Source organism: Nerophis ophidion, unplaced genomic scaffold (assembly GCF_033978795.1).
Source record: "Nerophis ophidion isolate RoL-2023_Sa unplaced genomic scaffold, RoL_Noph_v1.0 HiC_scaffold_31, whole genome shotgun sequence".
Taxonomy (NCBI): domain Eukaryota; kingdom Metazoa; phylum Chordata; class Actinopteri; order Syngnathiformes; family Syngnathidae; genus Nerophis; species Nerophis ophidion.
The window spans coordinates 435,061-460,580 of record NW_026906953.1 but is presented as its reverse complement, the minus strand read 5'-3'; the positions used below and the strand labels follow the sequence as shown (position 1 = coordinate 460,580).

The window sequence follows — 25,520 nt, the reverse complement described above, 5'->3', positions numbered from 1 at the left end:
ACTCCTCTCTTGTACACGCGGCTTATGAGGTAATATACATGATATATTTTCATATTATTTATCTTATTTACCTCATATGTTGTTCGAAGCTAACGTGCTAGCTTTAGCCCGCTAGCAGGCCTTTGTAGCAAATGCGAGCGTTTTTTTTTTGAGGAGTGTATTTTATATGTTCTATGTAAGAATTATATTGACTTATTTAATACTTTTAACAGTATTTTTGTTGTATATTACAGTCACGCTTAACATCATTGAATATTTGTTACTAGAAAGAAACGAACGTCTCGAAATTTAAGTCTGGAATAAGTCACATGGTATAATAATAATAATAATACATTTTATTTGGTATAACGCTTTTCAGTGTACTCAAAGATGTTTTACAGGATGAACAAAAAATATTATTGTTATTGTAATGACAGTGTAATATAATGTATTATTGCAGTGGTCTGCTTTATGTTGGTGTCAACTGTATTAGCAATAAATACAAATGATGTTTGCACGCACTTCTATTACCTTGATAACATCCATCCATCCATTTTTCTACCGCTTGTCCCTATTTGGGGTTGCGAGGGGGGACAGGGGGTGTTGGAGCCTATCAGCTGCATTGGGTGGACATATGGAAATTAAATCAACTGATGTTTGTTATTACGAAAACACTATTTGCACAATTGTAAGTGATTAATGCTTATTCAGTCGGACTAAAATAAATATTTAATTAAATAAATGTTAAATATTAAAAATAGCTTTAATATACTGCACACAAAATGAATTTAGATTAGATTAGATAGTACTTTATTTATTCCGTCAGGAGAGTTCCTTCAGGAAAATTAAAATTTTCAGCACAATCCCATTCAAGATCAGACAAACATTATAGGGAGACAGAACAGGATCGCTGACGGGTCTGCCGGCTTCCAGCGCCCCTTACAAAAAAGATGGGGTGGGGGGGGTGGTGGGGGTAGGAGAAAAGAATAGAATATTAAAATAAAATTTAAAAAAATTTGCATCAATATTTTGTATGTAGTCAGAACATGAGGTACCCAAATATTTTAAATAATTGTTTACATTTATGAATTTGTATATATATATATATATATATATATATATATATATATATATATATATATATATATATATATATATATATACATATATACATATATGTATATATGTATATATATACTCGCTGGCACTTGTGTTCCACGTGCTTCGCTGCACTTCTGTTTGTTTTCTGTTGGGTTAAAAATGTTGCTTTCGCAGAAGAAAGTTAAAGTAGCAATGATTGTCACACACACACTAGGTGTGGTGAAATTTTTCCTCTGCATTTGACCCATCCCCTTGATCATCCCTTGGGAGGTGAGGGGAGCAGTGGGCAGCAGCGGTGCTGCGCCCGGGAATCATTTATGGTGATTTAACCCCCAATCACAACCCTTGATGCTGAGTGCCAAGCAGGGAGGTAATGGAGAACAAGGAGAGGATATTGTGTGTAAAAGTAAAGCCAACCGACCACAGCTCTGTAGTCCTGGTCACCGTTGACGTGAGGTGGGACTATTTTGGAGGTGCACGTCAAGGTTGGCTGGTAGGTTGGTAGTGGGAGGAGCCAGTTGGCGTCACTTGATGCTGCAGCACAATGACACTTTTATACGTGCAGACTGACTTCATGCAGTCATGACGGTATTAAAATCCCAGCAGGAGGTTTTCTATAAGTTGTTAATTTTTAAACAATAATTAATGTAAATGCAGAAAATAGGATCAATGACACAATTCATAATAATCAATAACTGATGATTATTCCATGTGTAGAAGAACATCACCACAAAGTGGTGTCAGTCCACTTGGAAAATTTGATATTTGATAGACTAAACAACATTTGACACATCTGAGCTGAAGTTTGTTTGTGTTGTCTTGCGGACGTCCAACAGATGAACGCTCGTCAAGAAGAACGTCCCCTTCAGCAACAGGAGGATCCACAGCCCCCCCACATTAAAGAGGAAGAGGAGGAAGTGTGGATCAGTCAGGAGGGAGAGTGTCCTGTAGGGCAGGAGGAGGCTGATGTCAGCAAGTTTCCACTGACTGTTGTCTCTGTGAAGACTGAAGAGCATGAAGACAAACCACCTGAGTCCTCACAGCTTCATCACAGTCCAAGTAAGCACAACATCCACATATCATCTAATACAATGTTTGTGACACATGTTCATCCGGGGGACACATTTATCACTAAAGATGGAGATATATTTGCTTTTTAACACCACCATTTAAATATGATTGCTCATCAATCATCAACAGTGTAATTGCTGGGGTGTAACCATGTGACCTAGAGGCCGTCCTCCTTACCTCACGTGGTCAAATGAAGGCAATCATTCAATATGGCTACTGTTTATTTACCTTTGGCAGCACATATGTCAGCATATTTCAAGGGTTTAGTGGTGAAGATAAGAGCTGTATACCAAGTACCATTTTTTTTTTTTTAGTACTGGTTCCTAAAGGCCTACTGAAAGCCACTACTAGCGACCACGCAGTCTGATAGTTTATATATCAATGATGAAATATTAACATTGCAACACATGCCAATACGGCCTTTTTAGTTTACTAAATTGCAATTTAAAATTTCCCGGGAGTTTCGTCTTAAAAACGTTGTGTAATGAGGACGTGTACACAAGACGTCACGGGTTTTTAGGAAGTATGAGCGCTGCACACACACACAGCTAAAAGTCGTCTGCTTTCACGGCATAATTACACAGTATTTTGGAGATCTGTGTTGCTGAATCTTTTGCAATTTGTTCAATTAATATTTCAGAAGTCAAAGTAGAAAGATGGAGTTGGGAAACTTTAGCCTTTAGCCACACAAACACATGGTGATTCCTTGTTTAAAATTCCCGGAGATCAAACTTTCCATCATAGCTGAGACAACAATACAGAATACAGATTTACACTGTAAACAACCTCATCTTTTCTCCAAGCTTATACATCAGTAACTGACATTAACATCACAGGGGGCGCTGGAGCCTATCCCAGCTGCATTCAGGTTAAAGGGAATTTATCACAAATTAGATTTTAGGCCATATTGCCCACCCCTCGTAAAAAGTGGTCTTCTATTCCTGTGAATAATGTTGTAAAGAGCAATGTGTTTGTTTTCAGGCCAATTAATATAATCACTTTTTATTTTAAGTACATGTAAACTTACTGAATGCCTCATGTGACTGAGCAAATCTGGACATTTCTCAAGCATGTTTGTCATTGTGTGTCCTGCAGACGTCTGTGGAGAACAACGTCTGCCTGAAAAAAAGGAGAGTAGCTTCAGGATGGTGAAGGAGGATCCTTCAAAGAGGAAGACCAGGCGCCACGGACCCTCTGGCGTCTCCTTTTCCTCTTTGACACAGACCCTTCCCTGTAAAAAGGAAGAGGAAGACTCACTGATGCCCCACATTAAAGAGGAAGAGGAGGAACACAGCATCACTCAAGAGGGAGATCATCTTGAAGGACTGGAGGAGTTCCCAGTGACTGGTGTCCCTGTGAAGAGTGACGATAATGAGGTGAAAGGTGAAAGTGAGGAGAGGGGAGGGGGGGAGCCTCCAAGCAGCAGCTCAACACAACACATGACAACAGAAGCTGATGGAGACCACTGTGGAGGATCACAAGCAGACAAGCTCTTAGCTCCACTATCAGATAGTGAGGACACAACGTCACACTCTCCTGACACTGATGATGAAGACCCTAAAGATGATAAGACATGTCACACTGACAACACTCACTTCACATCTTCTCACTGTCACAAAACATTTAAAAACCATAGTCATCTGAAAAGACACATGAGAACACACACTGGAGAAAAACCTTTTATCTGTTCAGTCTGTGGTAAACGTTTTGTTCGAAGTCACAATGTGAAAGTACACAAGAGAACACACACTGGTGAAAAAGCTTTTATCTGTTCAGTCTGTGGTAAACGTTTTGTTCGAAGTCATAATGTGAAAGTACACATGGGAACACACACTGGCGAAAAAACGTTTTCTTGTTCAATCTGTGGTAAAAGTTTTATACAAAGTCAATATTTGAAAGTGCACATGAGAACGCACACTGGAGAAAAACCTTTTCCCTGTTCAACCTGTGGTAAAGGTTTTACACAAAATCAATATTTGAAAGTACACATGAGAACACACACTGGCGAAAAACCTTTTTCCTGTCCAATCTGTAGTAAAGGTTTTGTACAAAGTAACAGTTTGAAAGTACACATAAGAACACACACTGGTGAAAAATCACATTCTTGTTCAATCTGCAACAGAAGCTTTTGTGACCGATCAAACCTTTTAGCACACATGAGAAGACACCCAGGAGAGAAAGTGTTGAGTTGCAGTGTGTGTGGTGAAAGATTGTCTTCTAAGTACCAGTGTAAGAAACACAAGTGTGCTGGTGAGAACAGCAGCAGCAAATGAAACTGCAGGATTTGAAATAAACTGTCAAGACTTTCATTTTGACTTTCTAACAACTTTATGATTCATTTGTTGGGTCTCTATAATCTATTTTATTCATTATCGTTATTACTCTGTATTATAATGATTGTGTTGTGATTGTTTTATATGTATGTCCCCAGACCTTTATGCAATATACAAGTGAGAGAAAATAGCAGATTTTTTTTTTGTTTTTGTGAAAGGATTTTGTTTTTACAAACTTACATTTCTGGATACATCAAATAAATCCAGTATTGTGTTCTAAACATTTTTTATGTATTTTTTTCTTTTTTCAACATCCCCAAAACAACATCAATATCAGTCAAAGTTTGGAGTGTCAGACAAAAGCCAATATTGTACATCATCCCACAGAGATTTACTTTGCATACATTCATAAAATAAACTGTTTATTGTGTTTCCCAATCACAGAACCAACAAGTGCTGTCTTCAATTGCAAAATAACATCCATAATATAATTTTAAGTGGTCAATTCCATCCTTTTTTTTAATTTAGATTAACTCTTTTATCTCAGAAAGAATGGATACTTTTAAGTATTTTTTTGTTTCAGAGAAAATAATAATAAGAAGAAATAGAAAACAATTAAAAAAGATGCATTAACTAGAATATTTTAAATAAAAGCCTATTTAAATTTTGTAATATTTCTTATTTGCAGGTCATACTTAATTAAATCTTGAAATATTAAAATATTTTTATCAGTCAATAAGTGCATCAGCGACCAAATACCTTTTTCAAACCATTGCTGTACAAAGATGGATTTGTTTCTCATTTTAATATAAGAACAATTCCACAGTGGAGTATTGTGTGTGATGAAGTTGTGTTTGTAAATTAGTTTCCAGTACAACAACACTTGCTGGTAGGGATGGGTACTGTTCACTTCTAATTCCATGTTTTATGTGTTATATATGTCAATATATTGTGTGTTTGTATTTTGCCAACATGGTAGAATCACATGATAGGCAGGTTGTATCATGTTTTTCTGTCACCTTGAGGAAATGGCATAAAGAGGAAGATGACAATATAATGTCACTTGGACAATGATGTACAGAACAGAGGAGATTTAGTTCATTTTTATTTTTGGTTTCAGGCAATTATTTTGTATTATTATTTTTTCACAAAACCTCTCCATTATCCAGCTATGGATTTCTGGTAGCTGCTTAAAAGGAGATGGAAGGGGACAGTGAGCTGATGTATGAGGAAGGTATGGACATGGATAGGACTAGAGGGGAGAGAAGGTCATGAAGGTAAGTCGAGTGCTAAAAGAGTAGAAAAGAGGAAAAAGATTATAGTGGTGTCAGGTTCAAACACTGATGCGTCTATTAAACAGACGAGAAGGAAGAAATCATGCACAGACAGAGTTACATTTTGCTCAATTGAGGAGAGATGTGTTTTGGGCTGTACTCTAGTTACAGATCCAAACTACGTTCTAAAAGTCCAGCCCACGTGCTGCCTCTATTTATTTGGGAGGTCCCTGGTTACATCACTGAGGCTGTCGCTGAGGGAAGGGGGTCATCTTCACAGCTCCAGCTAGACACAATATATAATTATACATAAATGCAAATGTGCTGACAGTCGTGATATCACCTTGTCTCTGTTCTGTCTACGTCACGGTACTCGATGTTCGGTCTTGGCAGTCAGCAGGCCGGTTCTGGAAACAAACACTGATAAGAGACTTGCTTGCAATCTTGTGGATTGCCAGCTTTGCACAGACAAAGAAAAAATAATTTCAGCACACTTGATAATAACCATAGCAACAGCCTTTAAGCATAAGAGTTGTGTGATAATATACCGTAGTTCCTTGAATAGGCGCCGGGGCGCTAATTAATTTAAAACCTCTTCTCACTCCTGCGCTTAATCAAGGCATGCGGTAAAAGTAAGCAGGAGCTAATAATTTTAAAACCTCTTCTCACCCGTGCGCTTACCAGTGGCATGCAGTAAAAATCTGACTGTGATTAAAACATAAATAAATAAACATTTATTCTGTGGCCGCGGCCCGGTGGTTGGGGACCACTGCTCTACAAGGTTTCTCATTGTCATCCCATTGGGTTGAGTTTTTTCTTGCCCTGATGTGGGATCTGAGCCCAGGATGTCGTTGTGGCTTGTGCAGCCCTTTGAGACACTTGTGATTTAGGGCTATAGAAGTCAACTTTGATTGATTAATTGCTTGATAATAATGTGACTCAAACATCAGAATTAGTATTGTTTGATCCTAACCTTCGATAGCTCAGTTGGTAGAGTGGAGGACTGTAGTTGCTCATGCTGAAATCCTTAGGTCGCTGGTTCAAATCCGGCTCGAAGGATCACCCGTTACGCTTTTTTTTTTTTTTAATTAAATCAAGATAAACAACACAAGATACACTTACAATTAGTGCACCAACCCAAAAACTGTCCCTCACTCATTCTCACTCATTCATACATTACATTTCTGTGTGACGTCGTTCAAATAAGAATCCAAATAATGTCTTACATCCTGAGGATGTAAACTGTGTGTTGTTTTGGCGTAAGATGTTTACGAAACACAACCTGTCCTACAGTAAGATGTTTCTTTCCATAGGGATAGTGATGCAATGGATTATGTGTCTCACTACGGACTAGAAGATTCTCGGTTCAACTCCTGGCCAGCGTGCTGTTGTTTGTTAACTCAACTGAAACAATATTCTGTGTGATTTTTGGGGGGAGTTTACTTTGCTTTGGCTTTTCTAAATCTACAAACTGAAAAATGTGTTTTTTTTCTCTTTATTATTGTGAATGTATAACTGGTAGTTGTATCTGTTCTTATACTCGGGGCATTCAATCAGAATAAAGTGGGTGAGGAAAAAGGTGAGCACAACAATATAAATGTGACTATTTTACATCTTAGCAGTTGTTCTTTACACCACAATGGAGTAAAACCTAAATATTTCCCCAGAACATCAAGTATTAGCACACTGATTGAGATTCTCTTCCATGATGTCGTTCAAACAGAATGTGGCTTGAGCAGATGGTTTAACATTAGACATCAGGAGAGCAAACACATTATCAATCAAGATGAGTAGGAACATCCGTGATGGTATAGTGGTTAGTACTCTGTGTTGTGGTCACAGCAACCCTGGTTCAATTCCGGGTCATGACGCTTAAACTGCTTTTCTTTTCAGCATTTTTCATCTTCACTTGAAGACTTATTTATTAGCCTGCTAAGAACTTTTGAACATTTCTGAAAAATCTGCCAAATGTTTGCAATAATCATAACATTCTCGGTAGTAAAACATTCTTCAGAAGCATTTTGGTACATTTTTTAGAGAGCCTGAAATGCTCAGTCATGGAGCGTAAGACATTCTTTTTGAGCTTCCGGGATTCAAGTACCTGTTCTGCTGACCAATACTAGACTTTGAGACCCCTTGGAAAGACCTCCTTCCACCCCTCAAAAGTCACCAATAGGGCAGACCTTGGTTACATTTGAATGTGTAAACCCAAGAAGGTGTTGTATAGCTGAAATAGCTCAGTTGGGAGAGCATCAGACTGAAGATCCAATGCTCCGTGGATCGATCCTGGGTTTCAGCATAAATATACGTGCTTCTAAAATGGTACTTATTACTAATAATCCTTCTGTGGCTTTTACAATACTGAAATGGTCTCCCTGGCCTGCCAGCCTTGCTGGTGGACTCCGAGTATCAGTTGTTACAAACATTTCCTCCATTTTTAATTTGGACAACCGTTACGTGGTTTAACGGTCTTTAACTGAGCCTTACATCGGGCTGTTTCAAACACAAATTTCTTTCCTTAGGGGTTTGTCTTGGACTGTATAACTTGAAACTGAGAGTAATAAAGCTGAGCTCAGTGTGAGGTGAAGGTGCATCTAACACACCTACAGCAAAATATTAACCACAACTTTTTCATACAGATACACTGTCTAACTATTTGAGTTTAATGCCATCCATCCATCCATCCATCATCTTCCGCTTATCCGAGGTCGGGTCGCGGGGGCAGCAGCCTAAGCAGGGAAGCCCAGACTTCCCTATCTCCAGCCACTTCGTCTAGCTCTTCCCGGGGGATCCCGAGGCGTTCCCAGGCCAGCCGGGAGACATAGTCTTTCCAACGTGTCCTGGGTCTTCCCCGTGGCCTCCTACCAGCTGGACGTGCCCTAAACACCTCCCTAGGGAGGCGTTCGGGTGGCATCCTGACCAGATGCCCGAACCACCTCATCTGGCTCCTCTCGATGTGGAGGAGCAGCGGCTTTACGTTGAGCTCCTCCCGGATGGCAGAGCTTCTCACCCTATCTCTAAGGGAGAGCCCCGCCACCCGGCGGAGGAAACTCATTTCGGCCGCTTGTACCCGTGATCTTATCCTTTCGGTCATGACCCAAAGCTCATGACCATAGGTGAGGATGGGAACGTAGATCGACCGGTAAATTGCGAGCTTTGCCTTCCGGCTCAGCTCCTTCTTCACCACAACGGATCGATACAACGTCCGCATTACTGAAGACGCCGCACCGATCCGCCTGTCGATCTCACGATCCACTCTTCCCCCACTCGTGAACAAGACTCCTAGGTACTTGAACTCCTCCACTTGGGGCAGGGTCTCTTCCCCAACCCGGAGATGGCACTCCACCCTTTTCCGGGCGAGAACCATAACCAGAACCATTTATGAGTTTAATGCAATATTTTTAATCCTTCGGATGATCGCATTAACGCTCTGCCACCTGAAGTAAAGTTGATATAAGGGAGGTTTTTAGTTTCAGTGTTTCAAATGAAATAGAGAAAAAAACAATCACTGTTGAAAACTATTTAAATCAGATATAGATTACAAGGACTGCTGCAGTGTGGCAAAGGGATGTCTTTTGAGAAATGTAAGGAGGTTGGCATCAGCTGCCTGAACAGGGACTTGAACCCTGGACTCTCAGATTAAAAGTCTGATGCTCTGCCGACTGAGCTACCCAGGACCTTTTATATGCTGATATGTCCAACATCTGAGATAACATCCATATTGGCAACCTCAGATGAAAGTGAATTAGTCAGCATGTTCAGTGACAAGCTGGGAACTGTCAAAGTTCAAACTCCCCAATTGCTTGAACCCAAAGCTCATTTTTGACAGATAAACCACTTTTACATCGTCATCAACAAAGAAGGTTTTGACCAAAAAAGAAGCTCCTCTCCCAAAATTGCCAACTCTGAGCTGGATTTAACTTGGATGCTCCCCAGAGTTTTGCCAGAAGCATTTTGTTTCAATTTTTAGTGGAGGTTAGCTGCAACAGGTAGAGCTGGTGAAGGCCCAGGCTGCAACAAATAGAAGGTCACTAGATTTTAAAGTCCAACATAAGCAGTCAGTAAAGCCCTGTTTTGGTAGTAAGCCTCATGTAAACTGTGTGTTCCTTTGGCCTAAGATGTTTACAATATACAACCTGTACGAAATTACAGGGCACGGAGCTAGTGGTGCACTGGATAACATGTCTGACTACGGATCAGAAAATTCTAGGTTCAACTCCTGGCTAGCTCGTTGTATTTTGTTAATTGAAGTGAAACAAAATTCAGTGCAATTTCTTCGGGAGTGTTTTTTTGCATTTAAAATAAATATCTACTAACTGGAACATGCATTTTTTTTCTTTTTTATTAATGTGAATATATAACTGGTAGTTGTATCCGTTGGTATACTCGGGACATTCAATCAGAACAAAGTGGGTGAGGAAAAATGTGAAACAAAACAAATCTTGCCTAAGCACGCCTTCCTCTTGTTAGAGTAAAACTTGTTGGGGCTTCGTCATGTTGAGAGACACTTTTTGTGCCGTCTCACCCGGGCCGGGAGTAGGAACACAATTTGAGGAGGCAGGAGTTGAGTCAAGTAGAAGTATTTTATTGAACGCAGTCTGCAGAGAGTGGAGATCGTATAGTACACTTGAACAGTAGTACCAGTAAAACCCAAAGCGATCTGTCTGAGAGTTTGTTGTACAGCAGCTTATATACACTGTGCCAGTAGTTATCTGATTGGTCAGTCTACTGACTGACGTCTGTTGCTATGTGTCTCGTGTCTAGGAATAATTATGCTGAACTACTCTTGGTTTCCTGTTATGCTCGTTGTTGCTCAAGTATCTGTTTCCTGTATGTGCAGTGTTTGGCACACTGAGTCAAATTGAGGTCAGGACGTTTCCTGTTTTGTTTGGTCCACTCTGTACTCTCAGAAATGAGGCCTTGTACACAAAATTGAGGTCAGGACGTTTCCTGTTTTGTTTGGTACACTCTGAACTCTCAGAGTGTACCTAACTATACGAATGCGCATATTGCCCGTCCCCTTAAAAGGGGTCGGGGGGTCGCACTAATATACAACGAAAACTTTAACTTTAGTCCTAACTTAAATAATAAATATAAATAGTTTGATTTGCTTTCTATGAAGTCTGCCACACCTCTGCCTCTGTGCCTGGCCGTTATCTACCGCCCCCCAGGGCCCTATTCGGACTTTATTAGTGAATTCTCAAAGTTTGTTGCTGATTTAGTGACACACGCCGATAATATAATTATAATGGGGGACTTTAATATCCATATGAATACCCCATTGGACCCACCGTGCGTGGCGCTCCAGACTATAATTGATAGCTGTGGTCTTACACAAATAATAAATGAACCGACGCATCGCAGCGGTAATACGATAGACCTAGTGCTTGTCAGAGGTATCACCATTTCCAAAGTTATGATACTCCCGTATACTAAAGTAATGTCCGATCATTACCTTATAAAATTCGAAGTTCAGACTCATGTTCGGCAAGCTAATAATAATAAAAACTGCTATAGCAGCCGCAACATTAATGCTGCCACAACGACGACTCTTGCTGACCTACTGCCCTCGGTAATGGCACCGTTCCCAAAGTATGTGGGCTCTATTGATAACCTCACTAACAGCTTTAACAACGCCCTGCGCGAAACCATTGATAACATAGCACCGCTGAAGTTAAAAAAGGCTCCAAAAAGGCGTACGCCATGGTTTACTGAAGAAACTAGAGCTCAGAAATTATTATGTAGAAAGCTGGAACGCAAATGGCGCACGACTAAACTTGAGGTGCACCATCAAGCATGGAGTGATGGTTTAATAACTTATAAACGCATGCTTACCTTAGCTAAAACTAATTATTACTCAAATCTCATCCGCATTAATAAAAACGATCCAAAATTTTTGTTTAGTACAGTAGCATCGCTAACCCAACAAGGGACTCCTTCCAGTAGCTCCACCCATTCGGCAGATGACTTTATGAAGTTCTTTAATAAGAAAATTGAACTTATTAGAAAGGAGATTAAAGACAATGCGTCTCAGCTACAACTGGGTTATAGTAACACAGATACGACTGTATATACGGCGGATACTGCAAATATCCAAGATAGTTTCTCTCGTTTTGATGAAATAACACTAGAAGAATTGTTACAACGTGTAAATGGAATAAAACAAACAACATGTTTACTTGACCCACTTCCTGGGAAACTTATCAAGGAGCTTTTTGTATTATTAGGTCCATCAGTGCTAAATATTATAAACTTATCACTTTCCTCGGGCACTGTTCCCCTAGCATTCAAAAAAGCGGTTATTCATCCTCTCCTTAAAAGACCTAACCTCAATCCTGACCTCATGGTAAACTACCGACCGGTGTCTCACCTTCCCTTTATTTCGAAAATCCTCGAAAAAATTGTTGCAGAGCAGCTAAATGAACACTTAGCTTTTAAAAATCTATGTGAAACCTTTCAATCCGGTTTCACGGCAAATCACTCGACTGAGACAGCCCTCGCAAAATTGACTAATGATCTATTGCTAACGATGGATTCTGATGCGTCATCTATGTTGCTGCTCCTCGATCTTAGCGCTGCTTTCGATACCGTCGATCATAATATTTTATTAGAGCGTATCAAAACACAAATTGGTATGTCAGACTCAGCCCTGTCTTGGTTTAATTCTTATCTTACTGATAGGATGCAGTGCGTCTCCCATAACAATGTGACCTCGGACTATGTTAAGGTAACGTGTGGAGTTCCCCAGGGTTCGGTCCTTGGCCCTGTACTCTTCAGCATCTACATGCCCCTAAAGCTGACCAACACGCCGGATTGTAGTCAGCTGGAGGCGTGTCTTAATGAAATTAAACAATGGATGTCCGCTAACTTTTTGCAACTCAACGCCAAAAAAACGGAAATGCTGATTATCGGTCCTGCTAGACACCGACCTCTATTTAATAATACAACTTTAACATTTGACAACCAAATAATAAAACAAGGTGACTCGGTAAAAAATCTGGGTATTATCTTCGACCCAACTCTCTCCTTTGAGTCACACATTAAAAACGTTACTAAAACGGCCTTCTTTCATCTCCGTAATATTGCTAAAATTCGCTCCATTTTGTCCACTATAGACGCCGAGATCATTATCCATGCGTTTGTTACGTCTCGTCTCGATTACTGTAACGTATTATTTTCGGGTCTCCCCATGTCTAGCATTAAAAGATTACAGTTGGTACAAAATGCGGCTGCTAGACTTTTGACAAGAACAAGAAAGTTTGATCACATTACGCCTGTACTGGCTCACCTGCACTGGCTTCCTGTGCACTTAAGATGTGACTTTAAGGTTTTACTACTTACGTATAAAATACTACACGGTCTAGCTCCATCCTATCTTGCCGATTGTATTGTACCATATGTCCCGGCAAGAAATCTGCGTTCAAAGGACTCCGGCTTGTTAGTGATTCCCAAAGCCCAAAAAAAGTCTGCGGGCTATAGAGCGTTTTCCGTTCGGGCTCCAGTACTCTGGAATGCCCTCCCGGTAACAGTTCGAGATGCCACCTCAGTAGAAGCATTTAAGTCTCACCTTAAAACTCATTTGTATACTGTAGCCTTTAAATAGACCTCCTTTTTAGACCAGTTGATCTGCCGCTTCTTTTCTTTCTCCTATGTCCCCCCCCTCCCTTGTGGAGGGGGTCCGGTCCGATGACCATGGATGAAGTACTGGCTGTCCAGAGTCGAGACCCAGCATGGACCGCTCGTAGGGACCCAGGATGGACCGCTCGCCTGTATCGGTTGGGGACATCTCTACGCTGCTGATCCGCCTCCGCTTTGGATGGTTTCCTGTGGACTGGACTCTCGCTGCTGTCTTGGATCCGCTTGAACTGAACTCTCGCGGCTGTGTTGGAGCCACTATGGATTGAACTTTCACAGCATCATGTTAGACCCGCTCGACATCCATTGCTTTCGGTCCCCTAGAGGGGGGGGGGGGGGTTGCCCACATCTGAGGTCCTCTCCAAGGTTTCTCATAGTCAGCATTGTCACTGGCGTCCCACTGGATGTGAATTCTCTCTGCCCACTGGGTGTGAGTTTTCCTTGCCCTTTTGTGGGTTCTTCCGAGGATGTTGTAGTCGTAATGGTTTGTGCAGTCCTTTGAGACATTTGTGATTTGGGGCTATATAAATAAATACTGATTGATTGATGATTGATTCTTTTACATAACAGTTGCTAAAACTTGTGTTCACTTCCAGTTCTTAATTTATTGACAATATACTCCATAAGTAATCACAATAAAAATAAATAAATAACTCTCAGTGAAGTAAGTTACATTTCATATGGTGAGATGAGTAAGAACATCTAGAAAATGAATGGATTGATGACATAAATTCAGAATGTTTATTATCATGGTTCTTCTTCTTTCTACTTTGTAAAGACTTGAAGTTTGAAGAGTTTCTTGAAGTGGATGATATTAGTACATTGTTTGATTGCTTTGCTTAATGCATCCCATCATTTAATTCCACATACTGATGTGCTTAAGGTCTTAAGTGTTGTACGTGCATACAAATGTTTTAAATTACATTTTTCTCTAAGATTATATTTCTCCTCTTTTTTTTGAGAAAAATTGTTGTATATTCTTGGCTAGCAGGTTATAGTTTGGTTTGTGTATAATTTTAGTTGTTTGCAAATTCACTATGTTGTGGAATTTCAGTATTTTTGATTCAATAAATAAATTGTTTGAATGTTGTCTATATCCAACATGATGTATTATTCTAACTGATCTTTTTTGTAACACTGTTAGTGAATGAAGTGTACTTTTGCAGTTATTTCCCCATTTTTCTGCACAATAACTCAGATATGGTATCACTAGTGAGCAGTAGAGAATATGAAGTGATTTTTGGTCCAGAACATGTTTTGCTTCATTCATTATTGCCGTGTTTCTTGCTACTTTATGTTGTAAATTTTTTACATGAGATTTTCAGTTCATTTTATCATCAATCATTATACCTAGAAATTTGGTTTCATTTACTCTTTCAATATCTATTCCGTCTATTTGTATTTGTGTTTGACACTTCTTTTCTACTTTTACCAAATAGCATTATTTTAGTTTTACCGAAATTCAAAGATAGTCTGTTTTTGTCAAACCATCTTTTTAATTTGTTCATTTCTTCTGTTATTATTTGTATTATCTTCTGTGTGTTCTCTCCTGAACAAAACACTGTTGTATCATCCGCAAATAATACAAATTTTAAATATTTTATAACTTTAAAAATGTCATTTATATAAAGCTTGAACCATGTTGGTCCTAGTTTTGATCCCTTAGGTCAGGGGTGCCCATTACGTCAATCGCGAGCTACCAGTCGACCGCGGGGGGTGTGTCAGTCGATCTCCAGCCAGGCTTTTAAAAAAAATAGACCTAAAAATGAGTGATCATCAATCTTCACCAAGACGTCACTTAAATGACATTCACGGTACCGGAGGGTCTTGTGAGATGACGCTGGCTGCTGCAAGATCATTATTATTAAAATATGACCAAGAGGAAGGCGAGAAACACTTTTTATTTCAACAGACTCTCGCGCCGTACCTTCCGTCAAAACTCTAAAGGCCGACTGCACATTTCCTATCTTCACAATAAAAGCCCTGCTTCATGCTGCCTGCGCTAACTAAATAAGAGTCTCGGAAAACTGGCGTGCACAAGCGATCCCTCAGAAAGCTGGCGTGCACATCACTTGTGCACGCCAGCTTTCCGAGACTCTTATTTAGTTAGCGCAGGCAGCATGAAGCAGGGCTTTTATTGTGAAGATAGGAAATGTGCAGTCGGCCTTTAGAGTTTTGACGGAATGGACGGCGCGAAAGTCTGTTGAAATAAAAAGTGTTTCTCGCCTTCCTCTCTGTCATTTTTTCAAAATAATGAACTGGCAGCAGCCAGCGTCATCTCACAAGACCCTCGGGTGCCGTGAATGTCAATCAAGCAAGCTACGGAATTTGCCGCCAATGTTTTTCTTGTAAAGTGTATGGAAGCTGGATGAATTAGATGCCAAAAACCAACCACTTTCATGTGGTATTGTACAGAAAGGACAACTTTTTTTCTCCTCCATTTGAAAATGTGGGCGTTATCATCATTACTGTCTGATTCCAATCAATGCAAGTCATCAGAATCAGGTAATACACCAACTTATATTCTTGTCTTGGTGAAAGAAAGACATCTATATGTGTTACACATGCTTGTATTATCATTAAACACATTTAACTTGTTTACAAAAATGTCTCTTTCATAAATAAATAAATATAAATGATATATATAAATGAGGTAGATCCCTTCGAGTTGGTCAATTGAAAAGTAGCTCGCCTGCAGAAAAAGTGTGGGCACCCCTGCCTTAGGTACACCACAGGATATATTTAGTGTTGTAGAAGTGTGTTCGTCTAGCTTCACGTATTGTTTCCTGTTGGTTAAATATCTTCGAATCCAGTTTAAGACCAACCCTCTGATGCCATACCAGTATAGTTTTTTGATTAAAATATTGTGATTAATAGTGTCAAATGCTTTAGTTGGATCAATAAACACTGCTGCTGCATATTTTTTTTTTACTATCTATTGCATTGGTCATTTCTTCTGTCATTTCTATTACAGCCATCGAAGTTGAAATATTAGCTCTGTATACATATTGGTTCTCATCTAATATGTTATGTTTGTTTGTAAAACTCTCTAATCCGACAGTTTTTCAATGATTTTACAAAATTGTGGAAGTAAAGAAACAGGTCTATAATTTGTAAATTGGTGTCTGTCTCCAGTCTGATAAATTGGTGCAATTTTAGCTATTTTCATTTTGTTTGGGAATTTACCTGTTTGAGATGGTGGGTATTTTTACGCTGCTTTTGCAGTGTAGCGTGTAGTGTAGCTTGCTACAATTCTCTGAGGATAGCTTAGCTACATTTAATTGGGAGTAACTTGTAGCTTAGCTTAATACATTTTCCAGGTCGCTTGCCCATCACTGTCTGTTTGGCCTAGCTCACATGTGAATAGTTTGAATACTGCAAACTTCTATACAGTAACACCTCATTTGTGTTTTATGTTCTGCAGACGTCCAGCAGGTGTCAGCAGAGAGTCATGAAGATATTCCCTCTAAGCAGCAGGAGTGGAGCTCCAGTGTGGGACAGAAGGAGCTACAGGACCCCTCCCACATTAAAGAGGAAGAGGAGGAACTGTCGAAGCAGCTTCAAAGGGTGGAGGAGGCTAATGATGAAGATGAAGCTCAGTCCTTACAGCTTCATCACAGTCAAAGTGAGGAGAACAGAGGGGCGGAGCTTGTAAGTCAACACATCACAGAAGCTGATGGAGAGCATTGTGAAGATATAAAGTCAGAACCAGACAGCATCTTTGCTCCACTGTCAGACATGGATCACATGATGTCACACTCTTCTGATCACAGTGACCACATCCAAAAACCTTTGGAGAGTAAAAATGACTCCAAAGGTGATACGAGACATCACACTAATAACAAATACTTTGACTGCTCTGAATGTGGGAAATCATTTAGACACAAGAGTTATATTAAAATACACATGAGAATACATACTGGAGAGAAACCTTTTACTTGCTCTGTTTGTAAGAAGAGTTTTTCCATTAAGCCTGCCATGACCAGACACATGAGAACACACACTGGAGAGAAACCTTTTACTTGCTCTGTTTGTAAGAAGAATTTCTCCAGAAAGTCTAACATGTCCTCACACATGAGAACACATACTGGAGAGAAACCTTTGACTTGCTCTGTTTGTAAGAAGCGTGTCTCCACAACGCAACATATGATCACACACATTAGAACACATACTGGAGAGAAACCTTTAACTTGCTCTGTTTGTAAGAAGTGTTTCTCCAGAAAGCCTGACATCTCCATACACATGAGAACACACACTGGAGAGAAACCTTTTACTTGTTCTGTTTGTAAGAAGAGTTTCTCCACAAAGCCTAAGATGCCCGCACACATGAGAACACATACTGGAGAGAAACCTTTGACTTGCCCTGTTTGTAAGAAGCATTTCTCCACAAATCTTGTCATGACCACACACATGAGAACACACTGGAGAAAAACCATTTAGTTGCACTGTGTGTGATAAGATGTTCCGGCATAAGTATCAGGACAGTAAACACAAGTGTGTAACAGCCATGGAAGCTGCAGGGATTTAAAAACACTTAGTGATTGTGCTAAATGTACTTTAAAAACACAGCATGTTTAATATGAATGTATATTTGATGTTGTATGTAGTGCCTCTCATCTTCTACTGTTAAATTTAAAGGCCTACTGAAAGCCACTACTACCGACCACGCAGTCTGAGAGTTTACATATCCATGATGAAATATTAACATTGCAACACATGCCAATACGGCCTTTTTACTTTACTAAATTGCAATTTTAAAGGGGAACATTATCACCAGACAGATGTAAGCGTCAATATATACCTTGATGTTGCAGAAAAAAGACCATATGTTTTTTTTAATGGATTTCCGAACTCTAAAAGGATGAATTTGGCGATTTAAACGCCTTTCAATTGTTCGCTGTCGGAGCAATGACCTTTCACCTGTGACGTTACAACGGGAAGCAATCCACCATTTTCTCAAACACATTACACACACAAGTCAAATCAGCTCTGTTATTTTCCGTTTTTTCTACTGTTTTCCGTACCTCGGAGACATCATGCCTCGTCGGTGTGTTGTTGGAGGGTGTAACAACATGAACAGGGACGGATTAAAGTTGTGCATCGATTAGCATGGCATGCTAATCGATGCTAACATGCTATTTAGGCTAGCTGTATGTACATATTGCATCGTTATGCCTCATTTGTAACTATATTTGCATCCAGCCTTTCCCTCCACCCACATTTAATGCCAAACAAACACATACCAATCGACGGATTCAAGTTGCACCATTGTCAAAAGATGCGAAAGTCCCTTGTTTGTTCTGCACATTTTACCGGCGATGCTACGACAGACATGGCACAGAGATGTGTGGATATCCTCCGACACTCAAAGCAGATGCATTTCCAACGATAAAGTCTACGAAATCCCAAAGGTGAGTTTTGTTGATGTTATTGACTTATGTGCTAATTAGACATATTTGGTCATGGCATGACTGGTAGCTAATCGATGTTAACATGCTATTTAGGCTAGCTGTATGTACATTTGTAGCTATATTTGCCTCCAGCCTTTCCCTCCACCCACATGTTATGCTAAACAAACACTTACCAATCGATGGATTTAAGTTGCTCCTGTGGTCAAAAGATGCAATCGTTGGTTAGAAGGCGATCGCCGAATAGCTTCAATAGCTATTCGCTCAATAGCTTCAGTTTCTTCTTCAATTTCGTTTTCGCTATCTGCCTCCACACTCCAACCATCCGTTTCAAAACATTCGTAATCTGTTGAATCTGCTGAAATCCACGTCTGAATCCGTGCTAATGTCGCTATATCTTGCTGTTCTATCCGCCATGTTTGTTTGTATTGGCGTCACTATGTGACGTCACAGGAAAATGGACGGGTGGATTTACAGATAGCGAAAATCAGGCACTTAAAGCCTTTTTTCGGGATAATCCATGATGGATAGCATTTTGAAAAAAACTTCAAAAAATAAAATAAACCACTGGGAACTGTTTTTTATTGGTTTTAACCCTTCTGAAATTGTGATAATGTTACCCTTTAAATTTCTCTCCAGTTACTTGTTAAAAATGTCGCGGAATGATGACGCATACGCGTGACGTCACCTGTTGGAGGGGACATATTAGCGTAGCACCAAACACGGCTAAAAGTCGTCTCTTTTCATTGCGCAATTACAAAGTATTTTGGACACCTGTGTTGCTGAATCTTTTGCAATTTGTTCATTTAATAATGGAGATTATAAAGAAGAATGCTGTTGGTGGAAAGCGGTGGATTGCAGCTGTCTTTAGCACCGAGACACAGCCGGTGTTTCTTTGTTTGTTTTTAACACAGAGCGGTCAAGCGAACATGTTTTCTCTACGTCAACGAGCATGTTTTTGGATGGGGAAATTGTGATATATATCTTACCGGAAAAATCGTTGGATTATTTGTCGCCCTGCAGCAGCTGTGAGCTTGGCTCCTCGGCTTCTCTCTGAGACACTGGCGTGTTCACCGCAGCCATCCGACCTCGAGGTATGTTTTTACAATCTTACTAAAACACTATTAAAACAATAAGCAGATAAGTGATCTTCCACAATTATCCTAGTAAATGTGTCTAATTACATCTGAAACGCTCACACTGCCGTCTCCCGGAGCCGTCGCGTTTTTTTTTTGTTTTTCTTCTAGTCCTTTACTATCAATATCCTAATTCACAAATCTTTCATCCTCGCTCAAATTAATGGGGAAATTGTCGCTTTCTCGGTCCGAATTGTTGTTACTGCTGGTGTGAATATGCGTGGAGTCCTACAACTCGTGACGTCACGCGCACATACTTCCAGTAAAGGCAGGGCTTTTTTATTAGCGACCAAAAGTTGCCTACTTTATCGTGGATGTTCTCTACTAAATCCTTTCAGCAAAAATATGGCAATATCGCGAAATGATCAATTATGACACATAGAATGGACCTGCTATTCCCGTTTAAATTAGAAAATCTAATTTCAGTAGGCTTCTAAAGTTAAAGTAGCAATGATTGTCACACACACACTAGGTGTGGCGAAATTATTCTCTTCATTTGACCAATCACCCTTGATCACCCCCTGGGAGCTGAGGGGAGCAGTGGGCAGCAGCGGTGCCGCGCCTGGGAATCATTTTTTGGTGATTTAACCCCCAATTCCAACCCTTAATGCTGAGTCTTGGTATGACTTGGCCGGGATTTGAACTCACGACCTACCCATCTCAGGACGGACACTCTAACCACTAAGTCACTGAGTAGGTTATATGTTGTCCTGTAGTTACTTTTTAAGTTGTGTGCATGTATTAAACATTATATATGTAGCGACATTTTATTATTTTCATTTGTTTTTTTCCACACATTGTTTCCATTGCATTTTATTAATGTTATTATCCAATTAAAAGTATGAATGAATCAAAACGTGGACTCTGGTAGATGAGCAGCATTGTTACATCATGGATGTTAACTACAGCAAAACATCAACAAAGAAGAAAAAGGCTGAAGTTAGCAACACATCACTGAACTTTAGAGCCATCGTGAGTGGAGTTGCTTGTTTTTATTGTTGCATTTGTACTTATTTCACCTCACATCTTCACTTTTAACTCTAAAGTCTTCTTCAAATATATTGTTCTGGGCTTCTAATATTGATGTTTACTATGTGTGTGTAGTCTGTGGAAAGTGTTGTTGTCCCTTGTGGATCCATTTGTTCACTTGAACGGATACATCATCATCATCGTTATCATTATCAAAATACAGATTTAAGTACTGTATTAAAGTGTCTCTTGTAGTACTCCAACTCGCCACATTGAGAAGTGGGGGCAATCCTGAGCTAGCAGATGCATGTTGCTATCATGTTTTATCAGCGGGGAAGACAGCATTTGTGTTTACTTTTTTGTCGGATCCAGGTTGTATTGCTCCGCTGAATAAATGAATCACTATGGCTGCCAATATGTAGGATTATATATATATATATATATATATATGTATTATATATATATATATATATATATATATATATATATATATATATATATATATAAAATCCTACATATATATATATGTTTAAAGGCCTACTGAAATGAGATTTTCTTATTTAAACGATGTGTCATACTTGATCATTTCGCGATATTGCCATATTTTTGCTGAAAGGATTTAGTAGAGAACATCCACGATAAAGTTCGCAACTTTTGGTGCTGATAAAAAAGCCTTGCCTTTACCGGAAATCGCAGACGATGACGTCACATGTTGATGGCTCCTCACATCTTCACATTGATTTTAATGGGAGCCTCCAACAAAAACAACTATTCGGACAGAGAAAACGACAATTTCCCCATTAATTTGAGCGAGGATGAAAGATTCGTGTTTGAGGATATTGATAGCTAAGGACAAGAAAAAAAATAACAAGTAAAAAAAAAAAACGCGATTGCATTGGGACGGATTCAGATGTTTTTAAACACATTTACTTGGATAATTCTGGGAAATCCCTTATCTTTCTATTGTGTTGCTAGTGTCTTAGTGAGTTTAACAGTACCTGATAGTCAGATGTGTGTGTTCACGGGTAGAGGTGGGTAGAGGAGCCAGAAATTGTACTCAAGTAAGAGTACTATTACTTTAGAGATTTATTACTCAAGTAAAAGTAAGGAGTAGTCACCCAAATATTTACTTGAGTAAAAGTAAAAAGTATGTTGTGAAAAAACTACTCAAGTACTGAGTAACTGATGAGTAACCTGTTTGTTTAATGATTACGGCAACAAATAATGCACAAAAACATAAAAATAGCAATGAGCAAATTCAGAGACAGGAATATCTCTTAAGCAACTAAAACAATAATATATATTAAATAATAGTACATTAAAATAAAATTAAAAAATGGCACATTGAGCCACAATAACTTAACAGCACCATAGGCTCAGTAGGCATTCATTGATTTGATTGATTGATTGATTGATTGATTGATTGAAACTTGTATTAGTAGATTGCACAGTACAGTACATATTCCGTACAATTGACCACTAAATGGTAACACCCCAATAAGTTTTTCAACATTAATCAATTACTTAATAAATGATCAAGTCGAGGTGATCTACCTCATATATACATATACATACACACACATATCATACATACACACACATCATTTATACACACACATATATTTACACATACATTTATATATACAGTATATAATTTATATTTATTTATTTTGCTGTTTTTGTTGACATGTTAAAGGTGTTTTAATGAATATACATGCATGTTTAACATATAGATTCCTATCTTTCATGAAGACAAGAATATAAGTTGGTGTATTACCTGATTCTGATGACTTGCATTGATTGGAATCAGACGTCCACGTTTTCAAATGGAGGAGAAAAAAAGTTGCTCCTTCCTGTCTAATACCACATGAAAGTCGTTGGTTTTTGGCATCTTATTTGTCCAGCTTCTATATTCGTTTTTATACACTTTACAAGAAATACATTGGCGGCAATCTCCGTTGCTTGCTAGCTTGTTTGCGCTGGCTTTCGGAGACTCTTATTTTGTTAATGCAGGCGCGATGGAGCGGCGCTTTTATTGTGAAAACAGGAACTGTGCGATCAGTCTTTAGGCTTTTGACGGGAAGTACGGTTGAAATAAAAAGTGTATTTTTTCCTTTAAACTTTTGATTGATTGATTGAAACTTGTATTATTAGATTGCACAGTACAGTTCATATTCCGTACAGTTGACCACTAAATGGTAACACCCCAATAAGTTTGTCAACACGTTTAAGTCGGGTTTTACGTATCACGGTCATGTGACCACCTGGCTCTGTTTGATTGGTCCAACGTCACCAGTGACTGCATGTGATTGGTGAAACGCAGGCATGCGTAGTTCCTACTTTGAAGCTCTGTCATTAACCAAAATAAACATTAATAGATCCATAAAAAAAAGTAGCGAGTAGCGAGCTTAATGTAGATAAATGGAACGGAGTAAAAGTAGCGTTTCTTCTCTATAAATATACTCAAGTAAAAGTAAAAGTATGTTGCATAAAAACTACTCGTAGAAGTACAATTTATCCCAAAAGTTACTCAAGTAAATGTAACGCGTTACTACTCACCTCTGGTGACATTGTTGTTTGAGTAACAATATTCTTAATGTGCTTCTACATTTATAGATTAGATATTTTATATTAGTGCTATTTTCAGTCCAGCACATGCCTTAATATGCAACAATGTGTAAATTTATTTAAAAAAAAAGAAAGAACAATTTGAGTAAACAGTACGAGACTTATTTTACATGGAAAAAACATTTTGTGTGTATGTACACACACACACGCGCACACACACACACACACACACACATATATATATATATACATATATGTATATATATATATATATATATATATATATATATATATATATATATATATATATATATATATATATAGATATATAGATATATAGATAGATATCATCATGCAATTTCAGATTCATATGAAATATTGAAGTATTACATATTTTATTTGTAATTGTTAATAATCCCATAGATTATCACCTTTATATGATATACATATGTACTGGTTCACATCTGAAACATCTTCTGGACCACTTCATTTATTACTCTGTATTTGATTGTGTTGTGATTGTTTTATATGTATGTCCCCAGACCTTTATGCAGTATAAATGTGAAAGGATGGTTTTGTTTTTACAAATTTACATTTGTGGATACATCAAATAAATCCAGTATTGTGTTTTAAACATTTTTCATGTATTTTTTTTTTTTTCTTTTTCAACATCCCCAAAACAACATCAATATCAGTCAAAGTTTGGAGTATCAGACAAAAGCCAATATTGTACATCATCCCACAGAGATTTACTTTGCATACATTCTTAAAATAAACTGTTTATTGTGTTTCCCTATCACAGAACCAACAAGTGTTGTCTTCAATTGCAAAACAACATACAAAATATTATTTTAAGTGCTCAATTCCATCTTTATTTTTCTGTGATTAACTCTTTTGCCTTAGAAAGAATGGAAACTAAAGTTATGAGTATTTTTTTGTTCCAGAGAAAATAATAAGAAGAAGAAATAGTAAAGAATTAAAAAAAGATGCAGTAACTAGAATATTTTGAATGAAAGCCTTTTTAAATTTTGTAATATTTTTTATTTGCAGGTTGTGCTTAATGAAATCTTCAAATATTAAAATATCTTTATCATTCAATAAGTGCATCAGTGACCAAATGCCTTTTTCAAACCATAGCTGTACAAAGATGGATTTGTTTCTCATTTGAATATAAGAACAATTCCATAGTGGAGTATTGTGTGTGATGAAGTTGTGTTTGTAAATTAGTTTCCAGTACAACAACACTTGCTGGTAGGGATGGGTACTGTTCACTTCTAATTCCATGTTTTATGTGTTATATATGTCAATATATTGTGTGTTTGTATTTTGCCAACATGGTAGAATCACATGATAGGCAGGTTGTATCATGTTTTTCTGTCACCTTGAGGAAATGGCATAAAGAGGAAGATGACAATATAATGTCACTTGGACAATGATGTACAGAACAGAGGAGATTTAGTTCATTTCTATTTTTGGTTATAGGTGATTCTTTTTTTTATTATTTCAAAAACCTCTCCCTTATCCAGCTATGGATTTCTGGTAGCTGCTTGAAAATAATTAATACAGAAAGCTTTACTTTAATAAGTGTATTGTTTTCCATTGATAAACACAATTGGGAACTGACGTTGCCAAGAATGGAACTCACGTCTTGTAGAATAAAAGGCCAACGCGCCAACCTTTGTGCTATCAAAGTTTTGTTGACGTTACCAACAACAATCAGTAATCTAATGTTTATGAAATGGACATCAAGTTTGTTGTTTTGATTCAGTTTGTCATCCTTCTTTGATTCTAGTGGCATTTAAAAAACTGTTTTTATTCTCTCTCCATATTCCCAACTGACCACAAGACTCAAAAGACAACATTTTCGATGGAGCTTGGGCGGTTTATCACTTGTCGAATTTCCCGGCAAATCTGTACTGCTTCCCGAAGCGGTCACGGGGCTTCTCACGTCATCATTTCTGGCTCCTCCCCTGAATGAAATAGGCCTCCATACACGCCTGGTGGAAACACCCCCTCCATTAGTCCACACACGCCTCCAAGCCTCCGCACCATCGGAAGCGGACCAAGGATCGCTGGCTGACACCGATACATCAATTTAATAGCATG

The 25,520-nt window shown here is 38.6% G+C and overlaps 2 non-coding genes across 2 annotated transcripts; one reads left to right on the top strand and one right to left on the bottom strand.

The window, feature by feature from the left end:
- The first annotated feature begins 6,670 nt into the window (after positions 1-6,670).
- trnay-gua (transfer RNA tyrosine (anticodon GUA)) lies at positions 6,671-6,757 on the top strand. Its single transcript is given in 2 exon segments — positions 6,671-6,707; positions 6,722-6,757. It is a non-coding gene; the product is annotated as a tRNA-Tyr (tRNA).
- Positions 6,758-9,302: 2,545 nt separating this feature from the next.
- trnak-uuu (transfer RNA lysine (anticodon UUU)) lies at positions 9,303-9,375 on the bottom strand. Its single transcript has one exon. It is a non-coding gene; the product is annotated as a tRNA-Lys (tRNA).
- Between the last annotated feature and the right edge of the window lie 16,145 nt (positions 9,376-25,520).